Raw genomic sequence first — 15295 nt, 5'->3', positions numbered from 1 at the left:
ACTTTAAAATACCGGTTCATACTTCAACATATTGACATCAATGACATCATACAATCCTATCATGTCATCAAACTCTGCACATATGCCAACAATCTCCCCCTTTGGCATTGATGGAAATACACAAATATATCTCAACATCTTCTTCCATATTATATGTCTTCAATACTACAGATATCTTCTCTACTTCACATCTTATCCCTGTTTGACAACAATGCCAAAGTGGAGGCACAAACATCCATGATCTACTATGTTGCTCCCCCTGAGGACTAGCATCCTTCAACACACCAATCCTAAAAAGATTTTATAATGCAATACGTGACTGATGTGGAGCACATACCTTTAGTTCACCTCTTGAACAGGCAACACCCCTAATTCACCTCTTAAATAGGTAAATGTATCCTTCGGTAGAGGCTTGGTGAATATATCTGCTAACTGCTCTTTACTGGAGACATGTTCCAATACAACCTCTTTGTTCTGAACTTTCTCCCTCAAGAAATGATACTTGAGCTCGAAGTGCTTGGTTCTAGCATGCAATACTGGATTCTTGAAAATATTAATTGCACTTGTGTTATCACAAAAATACTCATCGATTCAGATATAGGGACTTTGAAACCACTTAATAGATGCTTCATCCAAATTGTTTGAGTACAATTTATAAATGCTGCTACATATTCTGCTTCTACTGTGGACTGAGAGATACGACACTACTTTTTGCTCATCCATGAGACTAATCTACCACTGAGAAAGAATTCACCACCAGTTGTGCTCTTCCGGTCATCCATATTACCAACCCAATCGGCATCTGTGAATACTTTGAGATTGAAATCATTACTGTATGGATACCACAATCCATAATCTATAGTTCCCTTTAGATATCTAAGAATCCGCTTGACTGCTACCAAGTGGGATTCTCTTGGACTTTTCTAAAAACATGCAGCAATGCCCACTACATGTCCTATGTCTAATCTATTATGTATTACATAGTGCAACTTACCGATCATTAATCGGTATTCCTTCTCATTCACCAACACTGAGTCATCTTCTTTTGACAATTTACAACCGGTCATCATCAGTGTACCAACCAATTTGTTGTCTTCCATGCCAAAGGTCTTCAACACGTCTTTGACATACTTGGACTAAGTGATAAAGTTACCATCTTTCATTTGTTGAATGTGTAATCCAATGAAGAACTTAATCTCTCCGATTAGTGACATCTCAAATTCCTTCTTCATCTCATCTACAAATGTATGGCTCATCTTGTCATTTCCACCAAAAATTATGTCATCAACAAACACTTCACAGATCATAATCTGATCTCCTTCTGACTTCAGATAGATATTGCTATCTTAACTTGTTCTTTTAAATCCAATCTTCACAAGATGGGAGTGTAAACGTTCATACCATGCTCTAGGTACTTGCTTCAATCCATACAAGGCTTTATGTAGCCTACACATTGTTGGTATTTTGGATATGTTGATATGGTTTTATCATTGATGTCAACACCTATTAACACTTATCAACTCTAGCACTTGGAGAATTGGCAATGCTCAGCGGTAAGCAAGTGATTTATGCACAGTCACCCGTATCTAGTACATCGGCAGAATTTATTGTTCACCGGCACTTGCAATGACATGGAAAACACTTGGTTATGTCAAAGACATTGTTTGGACACTTTGTCTTGAAGATTTATTCATTGGTATATTCGAGTTTGCATATTTTCTATTACTGGAAAATAAGTCCAAGATAAGCACCGGCAGGTTTATCTATTCCAGATCAGCACGACATGCTATGGAGATGATTTTGTTGTTATTGTAAATGCATTGAGATGACATCATGCATCGGATATTGTTTTATTTGTAATTGATTTTATTGTAATATCTTTCAAAGCTGACCTACTAAAATTGGTCTTAGGTTATGGTATAAATGTAAGATCTCATTTGTGAGATCAGTATGCAAATGAGGAAAGGATTGTAACAAGGTATATGCAAGAATAAGCAGAGCTATACACGCAGACATCATTTGAAAGTTGAAGGAAGGTTTCTGTGAAGACAATCAGAACTGAACTGGTACTGAATCCAGCATATGAAGATGTTATTTTGAGCAATACATAATTATTGGATTTAACCATCCAATTGTAGTCAGAGTGATTCCTATTTGTGTTTGAGAAGTGAGCTCTAGGTGCTTGGCCTTTCTGCACGTGCAAACCCCATTTGTATACACATACTATCTGCAGTAGTATCATCTAATTGTGGGTAAGGTTTCCCACTGTGTTTTTTCCCCTTATAGGGTTTCCACATACAAATATTGGTGTTATGTGTTTTGGATGTTATTGTCTTTCTGCTTCATGCATTAATCTTTACCAATACTGCAATTAACTGATAAACTATCTACTGGCATAAATTTTGGTTTACCGGTAATAAGCATTAAGTTTGGATAAGTTGTTTTTGGTTTAAATTTATTTGACATCTAACTCACCCCCCCCCCTTGCAGTTGTCTCCGGGACCTAACACACACCATATCACTGTCCTTTGATAGGGAAAACCCATCTGGTTTCTCTATATACACTTCCTCTTCAAGTATTCCATTCAGGAATGTAGATTTCACATCCATCTGATACACTTTGAATCCCTTGAAGGCTCTATATGCAAGTAGCATTCGAACACCTTCTAATCTAGCTACTGGAGAAAAGGTTTCTCCATAGTCTTCTCCTTCTTCTTGAGCATACCCCTTACATACCAATCTTGCTTTGTTTCTTACCACTGTGCCATCTTCATTCAGCTTGTTTCTAAAAACCCATTTGATGCCAATAACATTTTTGTGCTCAGGTCTGGGTACCAAAGACCATGTACCATTATTTTCTATCTGGTCAATTTCCTCTTCCATAGCCTTAATCCAGTCTTCATCTTTGTATGCCTCTTTAAATGTTTTGGGCTCAAATTCAGAAATCATGCAAGAATTTTATCTGGCCTTTCTTCTTGTAAGAATTCATGCATCCTTATCTCCTATGATCTACTTTGGATCATGATGCAGCTTTACATACCTAAGAATGATCTTGGCTAATTCCTCTTGATTTTCCTCTTCATCCTCATCTTCATGTTCATCTACATCAGCATCTACTAGTGTAGGAGCACTGTTACTTGTACTTGGTTATTTTGCAATCGGTTCTCAGAAGGTTACATATGGTTCATCTACCGCTCGCTCACTATCAGTTTCCTCAGGTTTCTCAGTAGTCTCATCAATTATAACATTGATACTTTCAACAATTCTCTGAGTCCTATTATTAAAACACTTGAGAGCTTTTCTCTTGGTGGAATATCCTAGGAATATTCCCTCATCACATTTGCATCAAACTTGCTCGAGTATTCACTTCTCTTGATATAACACTTGCTACCAAACACTCTAAAGTAGCTTACTACTGGAGTCTTAACAGTCCAATACTCATAAGGAGTTTTATCCTTACCTTTCTTGATGAGTACCCGGTTCATAGTGTAGACTCCAGTGCTCACCACTTCTCTCCAAAAAGTGCGAGCAACCTTCCCTTGAATCAGCATCGTTCTGGCTGCTTCAACTACAGTCCGGTTGTTCCTTTGTGCTAGGCCATTCTACTATGGAGTCCAGGGAGAAGACATATGCCTCTTGATGCCATTCTCTTCACAGTACTTATTGAACTCACTAGAAGTGAACTCACCTCCTTGGCCAATTCTAAGGCATTTAATCCTCTTACCGCTTTCCTTTTCCACTAGTGCTTTGAAGGCTTTAAACTTTTCAAAAGCTTCAGACTTGTGTTTCAAGAATGTATCCCACATCATTCTTCAGAAATCATCAGTAAGAATCATAAAGTACCTATCTCCCTGAACACTCCTAGTTTTCATAGGACCACACAAATCAGTATGTACAAGATCAAGTAAATTATTTGTTGTGAAAGATTTACCTTTGAAGGTTGAGGAAGACATTTTCCCTAGTTGACACTCTCTGCACAAAGGATTCTCCAGTTTGTTCAGCATATGCAATCCTCTAACTACCTTGATCTTACTGGCCTTCACAATATTATCAAAATTTACATGGCAGAGTCTCCTATGCCATATCCAATTTTCATCAAACTTAGCCATTAGACATTGACTAATATTTGTATTTAACTGAAATAAGCTACCTTTAGTCTACATACCGATGGCCATCAGTTCACCACTCTTTCCTTTTATTTTGCACACTCCATCTTTGAATTCCAGAGTGATTCCTTTATCATTCAGCTGAGAAACACTCAAAAGGTTATGCCTGAGACCTTCTATCCAATACACATTATCAGCACTACTTTTTAAATTTAGAGAGATGGACCCTTTGCCTTTTACCATACATGGTGCATCATTACCAAATTGGACTACACCTCCATCATACTCTTCTAGATACAAAAACTTTCTCCGATCACTAGTCATGTGGTGAGAACATCCACTATCAATAATCCACTCATTAGAATTATCAAAGCGGGAGACAAGAGCCTTCTTGTCTAACACATCTTCCTTAATGGCTACAAACACTATGTCTTCGCTTTCTTCATCTTCTGATTCATCATCAGTGACACCTTCATCGACTACAACAAGACAATTTATCCTATTTCCTCCTTTGAACTTTTTAAACTTCTCCGGTTTGTCCTTATTATCACTATTGGGACAATTGACAACAATGTGTCCTATCCTATTGCAAGAAAAATATTTCAAAGGGAGCTTACCTCTGTATTTTCTAGCTCCCTTAGGAAGTCTCTTGGCAAGAAGAGTTTCAAACTCTATCAGGATCTCCTCATCATCCATATCCCTGCTTTGTCTGGGTTCACAACTGGTACCAACCTCTTTTCCCTTTCTGGATAATGTAGCAGATGCTGTAAAGGCTAAATCAGTCTTCTGAACACTATCATCATAACTTTTTAGCTCATATGTGGTCAACTTAGCAATGATAGAATCAAAGGATACATTTGTCTTGTCATTAGATCTCAACTCCTGAATAGCAGCAACCCTTATTGCATAGACCGGTAATAGGGATCTCAAAACTTTGCTAACAATGGTGGAATCATCCATTGTACCTCCTGCACTCTTGATGTCTCCAACAATAGTTTTAATCCTTATCTCATATTTTTGAATGGTCTCTCCTTCAACCATTCGCATGTCTTCAAATTTTCCTCTAAGGCTTTCTTCCTTGGCTTGCTTCACATGCTCATCACCACCATAGATACTCCAGAGTATCCCATACATCTTTGGGATTGTCTTTGTCTTGAACATCTATAAACTCAATATCAGATAGACTGCTGATAAGAGCTTTCATGACTTGCCCATTCTCTTGAATTTCTCTTCTTTGATTATCGATGAGAGTACTGGTAGGGACAACATAAGAATTCTAAACATAGCTCCAGTGTTGAGCACCCATGCATTTAATGTATATCTTCACTCCATCCTTCCATATCTTAGAGTTATCTTTGTTGAACTTAGGACCTTCCCTCTTTATCATTAGACTAGGATCTTTTCCTCAAGTGGTTAAGCTTATAGCACAGAGGACCCAGAGGACACTCTGATACCAATTGATGTATAATGATGAACAGTAAATACCCAACAAATACTAAGAGGGGGGGTGAATCAGTATAGACAAAAACTTCTTTAACAACTTAAACTACAAAGATTGCACTAACTAGTAAACAGTATCACCGATCTAAATCAAGGCACTATTGATAACACATAGTTACTATAAAAGACATAAACCGGTTCAATTAGATCATCTTCAAACCTAACATCTCATCTCAACTTCACTCATATGCTTAAGCAAGTAATACATCAGAAATACAATAACCATTGGATCAGCTTGCATTACCGCTTAACTGAAAACACTAAAACATCACATGAAAAAGCATCACACATAACACACTGATTTTTCACGTGGAAACCCAACTAGGAAAAACCGCAGTGGGGATGAATACCCACAAGTTATTCTTGAACTCTTCTAAAGTTTGCTCTCTTAGGAGCCCAGTCCGATTAAAGACTTGACAACAGGTTCTGCTAGGAACCGATCCTACTAGGGATCACTCGGTTAAGGGATAACTAAATACCCAGTTAGAGGTTAAAACCCTATTAAAGGTTACCTTGTCAAAGGATTTAAAGAACTCAATGATTTTGAGTCACCTTGTTAAAGGATTTATAAAAAGCCTATTAAAGCTACCCGATAAAGGGATTTTCCATCCACTGAGATGATTAGAAGTCAACAGGTAATACACTGGTCTGATAACAGCACTTAATTCCAAGGCAGATCCGCTTCAGTTCCTTTACATCTGCAATCACACTCTGCAAATCTCTACTAACTGCTTCGATCTAGCAAGAATCACTTCACACACATTTATTTGCCAACAAATTCAAATGAGAATCATCATCGACCTTATAGACAACAATTAGGTCGGTAGCCAAAACCTCAAACCCTAATCATCTAGGTTAACAATACAGTCGGTCTAATCCTAACCGTTTAAACACATTACATGGGGTAAAACAATCTTGAACAAATATCAAGATGTTCTCCATCGTCCATTCTTCACCACTTCTGGAAGTTGATAACCCATCACATGCTCTCCACTGTTTGCTAAGATTTTTCACATTCCCAAGGTAGATAGAATCAATCTTCTTCATGCAAGATCCTCGAGGAGATTCTTCACACGCACAAGGCTGACGTGGCAACACAATCTAATCTTCATTTCAATGCTAACTCATCATAGGATGTTGTTGGTCGAATCACATAGACTTGGAATGCATCAACCAGAAACCCTGAAGTTGTACCAACCGGTAGTCATATCAAATGAAACCCTGATAGAAACTTTGCATATACCGGTTCACATTCCAACATACCAGTTCACCTTTTCGCATATATGGGTTCATACCATCATACCAGTTCACTTCATACCACCATACCGGTTCACTTACTAGTTTTCTTACTTCAACATACCGGATCATACTTCAGCATATTGACATCAACGACAACATACATTCCTATCATGTCATCAAACTCTGCACATATGCCAACAACCTTGTGGTGGAGGGGATAGGGCTTTGAGTGAGTTTTTTGGTGATGAGGATGTTGCAGATCTAGTCAAGGATGTGGATCTTCCTTGTGCGAGTTGTTTGGTGGTGCAGTTGGCCTCCTCCCTTTACTTGCATGGAACAGAGCTTGCTTGCTATGACGAATGCTTTTTTGTTTGTCTTCTCCATGTGTCATGTTTTTTGTTCTTTCCACAACATATGTTGTTTGTGGTGGATCTCCTTTAGTGGAATGGGTTATGGTGTAGAGGGTTTGTCTTCTACTTGTTCTGAGGACCTTGTGCATCTTTGTTTCCATTTTTCTCATGTGGGGTTTTGTGGCTACTCTAGAGAGCCTGTTAATGGGATTGGTTAGGGTTTGGTTATCCTTAACTATTTTCTCCTTCTCTACTAGTAGTATTGAGGTGAATGGCTCTTCTATTGAGGTGGAGAGTGGGTGGGTGGGTGAAGTTGGATGGAGTCTTTTGGGGCCTTTTTCTACCCTATTTCTTAAGGTTTTTGGATCCTTCTTAAAACCAAATATTCCAGCAAATTGGAGCTATTATGATCTTTTATCTTTGGATCTGGTGGGGTTGATTGATGTTTTTCTTGTTCAACTAGTGGTATGTTTCCCTTCATCTCTTACTAATGTGGGTACTTTTCCTATTGAGGTGGAGAGGAGTTGTGTTGGATGGAAATTGACTTTTAGCCATATTGTCTTTACTGATTTCAACTTGATGGTTTTGGGAGCCAAGTCAAAACCCATTATGAAGGTTAAGGGAGCCTTGTTAAAACCCTTAGATTTTATTGTATTGACATTTTTTGGTGTTTTCTGAGTGTTTTGGTGGATGGCTTCAGCCTCCTTTTTCAGCTAGTTCTTTGAGGATTATTCTTTGATGTTTGGTTGAGGTTTGTTTGCTAGTAGTCTATGTTGTATCTTTTAGCAATGTTCTTGTTTGGGTTCTAGATCGGTGAAAAATCTGAGGATTTCAGGTCCCTTCAAAACTTTATTAACGGGTTTCAAGTCTCCTCAAAACCTGTTTGATCCTTAACCAAAAACAAAAGAGGCAGGTCACCTAGCCCGAGGCAGTAAACCAGGAATTGGGCCACCGAACTCTACAAGAGGGACGAAGACAAACTTCAAAGAAGGTGGAACATTATCAACAATACAAAAAGATGCAGACAAAGAAATAGTAACTGAAATAGATAGAGACATGGAAACAAAGATCACGGGAGCTAGCTTCTAATGACAAAAGTTAAGAATGAAGCTTGTTGAACACTACTAGATGTTGAGACAAGGGTGAATCAGCATATACTAAAACTTATTCAATTTCAACCTTTTAATCAATATTTATTTCTTCTACCATATGAATATGCATGCTCAAGTAGATATACTAAAAAATATGACTAGCATAATGATGCCCAAAAGAATACTATACAAGAAGAAAAAAATTCACTTTCTAAGGAGGCATGCCCCCAAATTGAAGACCTATAACACAATTACATTATATAGAAAAAACTACAAAAGGTAACATAGTTATAAATATAAATTCACAAATCTATGGGGTTAGAATGTGATAAACATATAGATATATAATAAAAAAATGGCCAAAACAATACAATAAACATAGAAAAAAATTGAGTCAGCAAAGTGAAAGAGACCTTGGTGTTGGAGGTTGTCTCAATACTATGCATCATTACCAAAATGACAAGAAACAACAGAGAATAATTCTTAAAATAAGAGAGTAATATGATCATTGATTGCTTCAAGTAGGGAATTTATGCACAAGAAATGCAAGCAACCAATGTTGAAGAGACCACATGACTTAGGAACTAGCTTAATCTATCACTAGGGGTCATGCAAATAATAGTGATTTAAAATACATATCACATTATTGATGAATCAATGATGAACAGTTAGTCCAAACCAGTACTGAGAGGGGGGGCTGAATTAGTACAGGCAAAAATACTTTTCCTTAAACCGGTTTGACTGAAAACACTGCACTTGACTAGCAAGCAATAACACCTGTCTAAACCAGATTACTACCGGTTAAACATAGTAAGAATGTGAAAGACATAAACTGATAACTCTTAGCTTTCCACACAATCTAACATCTTATTTCCACTTCATCCATATGCATACACAAGTAATACATCAACAGAAATGTAAAGACTTACTGGTTCAACATACTTTACCGCTTGACAGAAAATAACAAAGCATCACATGAAAAGAATCACACATAACACACATATTTTTCATGTGGAAACCCAACTTGGAAAAACCATGGTGGGGATGAATACCCACAAGCTATTCTTTGAACCCTTTTGAAGTCCACCCTGTTAGGAGCCTAGTCCAGTTAAAGACTTTACAATAGGTTCTATTAGGAATCAATCCTGCTATGGATCACCCGGTTAAGAGTTAAACCCTGTTAAAGGTTACCTTGTTAGAGGATTTTAAGAACTCAAAGATTTTGAGTCACCCTGTTAAAGGATTTACAGCAAGCTAGTTAAAGCTACCCTGTTAAGGAATTTTCCAACTATTGAAGTGGTTAGAGGTAAACAAGTATTACAATGATCTGGTAACAACACTTCAATACCAATGCAAATCCGCTTTATTTCCTTCCTTCTATAATCACACTCTGCAGGTATCTATTCTCTTATCTGGTCTAGCAAGAATCATGTATCTTTGCACTTAGATACACAACATTTTCCAACAACCTAAACATGAAAAACAACATTGACCTTATAGGAAACAGATAGGTCGGTAGCATAAACCCTAAACCCTAAACATTTAGGTTAAGCAATTTAGTCAGTTCAATCCTATCTGTTGAACATATTGCATTGATTACAACAGTGTTGAACAGATCTCAAGACGTTCTCCAACAGTCGTTCTTCACTGCTTCTTGGAGGCTGATAACCCATCATGCGTTCTCAACCGTTTACAGAGACTTTGCACATTCCCAAGGTAGATAGGATCAATCTCCTTCATGCAAGATCCTTCACGCGCACAAGGATGACATGGCAACACAATCTGTTCTTCATTACAATGCTAACTCATCACACGATGTCTTTAGTTGAATCACACAGGCTTGGAATCCATCAACCAGAAACCTTGAAGCTGAGACTACCAACTGGTAGTCATACCATATGAAACCTTCATACAAGACATTCCATATACTGGTTCACATTCCAACATATAGGTTCACTTGGACAGACATACAACTTCACTTTTTCACATATACCGGTTCACAACATCATACCAATTCTCTTGCAAGTTGCTTACTTCAATATATCAGTTTACTCTTCAGCATGTTGACATCAATGACAACATACAATATCATCATGTCATCATACTCTACACATATGCCAACAATCTCCCCCTTTCGCATTGATGGAAATATACAAAGATATCTCTCTGCTTCACATCTTCTCCGCCAACACTGGAAATATCTTCTTCGCTTCACATCTTCTCACCCTTTGACAATAATGCCAAAGTGGAGGCATATACATCTATGTCCTACTATGTTTCTCCCCCTAAGCAGTAGCATCCTTCAACACACCAATCCTGAAAAAGATATATCAATGTAAGTCCTGACTGATGTGGAGCACACACCTTTAGTTCACCTCTTGAAGGGGAAACACCCCTAATTAACCTCTCAAATAGGTAAGGTGGCCTTCGATAGAGGCTTGGCTAATATGTCTGCTAACTACTACTTACTAGAAACATGTTCCAGTACAACTTCTTTGTTCTGAACCTTCTCCCTCAAGAAATGATACTTGACCTCAAAGTGCTTGGTTCTAGCATGTAAAATTGGATTCTTGGAGATGTTAATCACACTTGGATTGTCACAAAATATACTTACCAGTTCAGATACAAGAAATTTGAAGCCATTTAATACATGCTTCATCCAGATTGTCTAGGTGTAGTTCATAAATGCTGTAACATACTTCGCTTCTTCTATAGACTAAGAGATACAACTCTACTTCTTACTCATCCATGAGACTAGTCTACCACCAAGAAAGAATGCACCACTGGTTGTGCTCTTCTAGTCATCCACATTACTAGCCCAGTCAGCTTCTGTAAACACTTTTAGGTTGAAATCATTATTGTATGGATACCATAATCCATAGTCAATAGTTCCCTTCAGATATCTCAGAATCCGCTTGACCACTACCAAGTGGGATTCTCTTGGGCTTTTCTGGAACCGTGTAGTAATGCCCATTGCATGTGCAATGTCCAGTCTGCTATGTACTACATAGTGAAATTTACCAATCATTGATTGGTATTCCTTCTCATTTACCAACCCTGAGTCGTCCTCTTTTGATAATTTACAACCGGTCACCATTGGTGTACCAACGGTTTGCTGTCTTCCATGCCAAAAGTCTTCAACACCTCTTTGACATACTTGGACTAAGTGATAAAGATTCCATCTTTCATTTGTTGAATCTGTAGTCCAATGAAGAATTTAATCTCCCCTATAAGTGACATCTCAAATTCCTTTTTCATCTCATCTGCAAAATCATGACTCATCTTGTCATCTCCTCCAAAAATTATGTCATCAACAAATACCTCACAGATTAGAATCTGATCTCCTTCTGACTTCAGGTAGATATTACTATCCTCACTTGTTCTCTCAAATCCAATCTTCACATGATGGGGGTGCAAGCGTTCATACCATGCTCTAGGTGCCTGCTTTAGTCCATACAAGGCTTTATGTAGCCTACACACCATGTCACTATCTTCTGATAGGGCAAACCCATCTGATTGCTCTATATACACCTCCTCTTCTAGTATTCCATTTAGGAATGCAGATTTTACATCCATTTGATATACTTTGAATCCCTTAAAAGCTGCATATGCAAGAAGCATACGAACTCCTTCCAATCTGGCTATAGGAGCAAAGGTTTCTCCATAGTCTTCTCCTTCTTATTGGGCATATCCATTACACACCAGTTTGGATTTGTTTCTAACCACTAAGCCATCTTCATTCAGCTTATTTTTGAAAACCCATTTGGTGCCAATGACACTTTTATGCTCTGGTCTGGGTACCAAAGACCATGTACCATTCTTTTCTATCTGGTCAAGTTCCTCTTCCATTGCCTTGATCCAGTCTTCATCTTTATGTGCCTCTCTAAATGTTTTAGGCTCAAATTCAGAGATCATGCAAGATTTTTCTCTGACCTTTCTTCTTGTAAGATTTCTAGCATTCTTGTCTCCTATGATCTGCTTTGGATCATGATTCAACTTTACATACCTAGGAATGATCTTAGTTGTTTCCTCTTGCTTTTCTTCTTCATCCTCATCTTCATTAGAATCAACATCTACCAGTGTAGGAGCACCATTACTGGTGCTAGGTTGTTTTGCAACCGGTTCCTAGAAGGTTACTATCGATTCATCTCCTACTTGTTCACTGTCGGTTTCCTCAAATTTCTCAGAGGTTTCATCAACTCTAACATTTATGCTTTCAACTATTCTCTGAGTCCTATTGTTGAAACATTTGAGAGCTTTTCTCTTTGTGGAATACCCTAGGAATATTCCCTCATCACATTTAGCATCAAACTTGCTCTGATGTTCACTCCTCTTGATATAACATTTGCTACCAAACACTGTAAAGTAGCTTACCACTGGTATCTTCCCTGTCCAATACTCATAAGGTGTTTTATCCTTACCCTTTTTGATTAGTACCCAGTTCATTGTGTAGACTACAGTGCTCACCGCTTCTCTCCAAAAAGTGTGAGCAACTTTTCCTTGGATCAGCATTGTTGTGGCTGCTTCGACTGCAGTCCGATTGTTTCTCTATGCTAGGCCATTTTGTTGTGGAGTCCGAGGGGTAGACAGTTGCCTCTTGATGTCATTCTCTTCACAATAGTTGAATTCACTGGAAGTGAATTCTCCTCCTTGATCAGTTCTTAGGCACTTAATCCTCTTACCGCTTTCTTTTTCAACCAGTGCTCTGAAGGCTTTGAAATTTCCAAAGGCTTCAGACTTATCCTTTAAAAATGTGACCCACATCATTCTTGAGCAGTCATCAGTAAGAATCATAAAATACCTATCTCCCTACACACTCCTAGTTTTCATAGGACCACACAAATTAGTATGCACAAGATCAAGTAAATTGTCTGCAGTGAAAGGTTTACCTTTGAAGGTTGAGGAAGACATTTTCCCCAGCTGACACTCTCTACACAAAGGATTCTCCGATTTGCTCAGCATAGGCAATCCTCTAACTTCCTTGATCTTACTAGCCTTCACAATATTATCAAAGTTTACATGGCAAAGTCTCCTATGCCATATCCAGCTATCCTCAAACTTATCCATTAGACATGTAATGACATTAGCATTTAGCTGAAATAGGTTACCTTTGGTCTGCATACTAGTAGCCATCAGTTCACCATTCTTTCCTTTGATTTTGCACACTCCATTTTTGAGTTCCAGAGTGAGTCCATTATCATTTAGTTGAGAAACACTCAAAAGGTTGCGTCTGAGACCTTCTACCCAATACACATTGTCAGCAATGCTTCTTCCATTCAAAGAGATGGACCCCATGCCTTTTACCATACATGGTGCACCATTACCAAAAAGAACCACACCACCATCATACTCTTCCAGAGATAGAAACTTACTCTGGTCACCAGTCATATGGTGAGAATAGCCACTGTCAATAATCCACTCATTGGAATTATCAAAGTCGGAGACAAGAGCCTTCTTGTCTGACACATCTTCCTTGACTGCTACAAACACAATATCTTCACTTTCTTCATCTTCTGATTCCTCATCAGTGACACCTTCATCAACTGCTACAAAATAGTTTCTCTGGTTTCCTCCTTTGAACTTCTTAAACCTCTCTGGTTTGTCCTTGTCATCACCATTAGGGCAGTTTACAACAATGTGTCCTATCCAATTACAATAAAATCATTTCAAAGGAAGATTACCTCTCTATTTATCGGTTCCCTTGGGAAGTCTCTTGGCAAGAAGAGCTTAAAATTCCATCCGGATCTCCTCATCATCCATTTCTCTACTTTGACTTGGTTCACCATTGGTACTAGATTTTTTGCCTTTTCTAGATGCTACAATAGATGCTCTAAAGGTTGATTCAGTCTTCTGAATACTACCATCATAATTATTTAGCTCATAAGCTATTAACTTTTCAATGATGGAATCCAAGGATACCTTTTTCTTGTCTACAGACCTCAACTCCCGAATAGCAGTAACCCTTATTGCATAGACCAGTAACAAGGATCTCAAAAATTTGCTAACAATAGTGGAATCTTCCATTTTACCACCTGCACTCTTGATATCTCCAACAACAATTTTGATTCTTATTCCATATTGTTGAATGGTCTCTCCTTCAACCATCTGCATGTCTTCAAACTTTTCCCTAAGGATTTCTTCCTAAGCTTGTTTCACATGCTCATCACTGCCATAGATATTCTCAAGAGTATCCCATACTTCTTTGGGATTCTCTTTATCTTGAACATCAATAAACTCAATGTCAGATAAACTGTTGATTAGGGCTTCCATGACTTGCCCATTCTCCTAAATCTCTCTCTTTTGATCATTAGTGAGAGTATCAGTAGGGATAACATAAGCATTCTCAACATAGCTCCAGCGTTGAGCACCCATGCTTCTGATGTATATCTTCATTCTATCCCTCCATATTTTAAAGTTGTCTCTGTTGAACTTTGGACCTTCCCTCTTCATCATTAGAGTAGGATCTTTACCTCAAGTAGTTAAGCTTACAACACAAAGGACCTGGAAGATGCTCTGATACCAATTTATGAATCAATGATGAACAGTTAGTACCAAACCAGTACTGAGAGGGGGGGTGAATCCGTATAGGCAAAAACACTTTTCCTTAAACCGATTTGACTGAAAACATTGCACTTGACTGGCAAGCAATAACACCAGTCTAAACCAGATTACTACTGGTTAAACACAATAAGAATGTGAAAGACATAAACCGATAACTCTTAGCTTTCCACACAATCTAACATCTTATTTCCATTTTACCCATATGCATACACAAGTAATACATCAACAGAAATGTAAAGACTTACTGGTTCAACATGCTTTACCGCTTGACAGAAAATAACAAAGCATCACATGAAAAGCATCACACATAACACACATATTTTTCATGTGGAAACCCAACTGGGAAAAGCCACAGTGGGGATGAATACCCACAAGCTGTTCTTTGAACCCTTTTGAAGTCTGCTTTGTTAGGAGCCTAGTCCAGTTAAAGACTTTATAATAGGTTATG

The sequence above is a fragment of the Cryptomeria japonica genome, chromosome 11 (genome assembly GCF_030272615.1).
Source record: "Cryptomeria japonica chromosome 11, Sugi_1.0, whole genome shotgun sequence".
Classification (NCBI taxonomy): domain Eukaryota; kingdom Viridiplantae; phylum Streptophyta; class Pinopsida; order Cupressales; family Cupressaceae; genus Cryptomeria; species Cryptomeria japonica.
This window is presented reverse-complemented; position numbering follows the sequence as displayed.